Source organism: Vanessa cardui, chromosome 22, assembly GCF_905220365.1.
Source record: "Vanessa cardui chromosome 22, ilVanCard2.1, whole genome shotgun sequence".
In the NCBI taxonomy this organism is placed as follows: Eukaryota; Metazoa; Arthropoda; class Insecta; order Lepidoptera; family Nymphalidae; genus Vanessa; species Vanessa cardui.
Window position 1 is genome coordinate 2,131,239 of NC_061144.1, and position 1,191 is coordinate 2,132,429.

Genomic DNA, 1,191 nt, shown 5'->3' on the forward strand with positions numbered 1-1,191 from the left:
TCCGAACCGATACGACATGGGAACCTTCAAGAAAAGAGCGTACTCCTTTCTTAAAGGCCGGCAACGCACCTGTAAGCCCCTTGGTGTTGCAGATGTCCATGGGCGATGGTAGTCACTTTCCATCATGTGAGCCTCCTGCCACCTATCGCATAAAAAATATGTGCCAATACAATAAAAATATTGACCAATGACCATTCAGATTCGAATTAAGCATCCGTTAAAATTTATTCTATTGAACAAACATACAAATAAAAATAACTGTGTTTTTTCACCACGCACCTCGTGTTTACCTATAATTTCAACATATTTCCATCGCAATTGATTTAGGAACGCTTAAAAAACGATCATTCAATTTTACAAATATTTGCATACAAATATGTCGGAACGAGAATCGTACCTGCGACGCGTTGCAAGATAATTACACATGTAATTTAACATCGATACAAATAGTCAATTAATTATATAATACGAGACTTCACTATGTGAAGACGATTAACATGCCTACCGATATCGATACATCGATAACGGTCGGTGGTTTCAAACATGGCAACCCTTATTTCGATACCCCTATCCGGTAGCTAGACGGACGATATTGTAGCGCTTATTCGTTTTTCAAAAATACTACCAAAGACAGTCCTCAACTTACGTCGCTTCGAGTTACGTCCAACAATGTTTTGACACTCTTCCTCAAATATACGTCATTTTTTTCGATTACCAGCATAGGATAGAGTATTTAACTGGTTTTTGAAAACCATTTCATATTATTTAGAAGAGGTTAAGGAACCCACTAAAATTTTTTTTTTCTTATTCTAGTAACAAATTCAAAATTTAAGTAGCGCGCGAAAACGGTACTTTAAAAACATAGCGCTGCAAATGGTTCGGTAACGTCACTTGCCTGTATTGTAATCTGTGGCACATATAATCCACATACAGTAGGAAAACGAGGTTAACGAGCAAGTGACGTCATCATAAACCCGACCAATCAGCATTTAACCTAGCATGCCGTAAGTACGAGGACTGCCTGTAATCTTACATCTAAATATAGTACGACGCAACTTAGATGTGGCATCGACAAAATTCGTAAAACCGATCACATCCGAATTAAGTACGCCATTTCAAATCTTTGCACAAACATAATAACTTAATATATTCGTCAATTTAACACGTCGTCATGGTTAACTGACGCGAGAA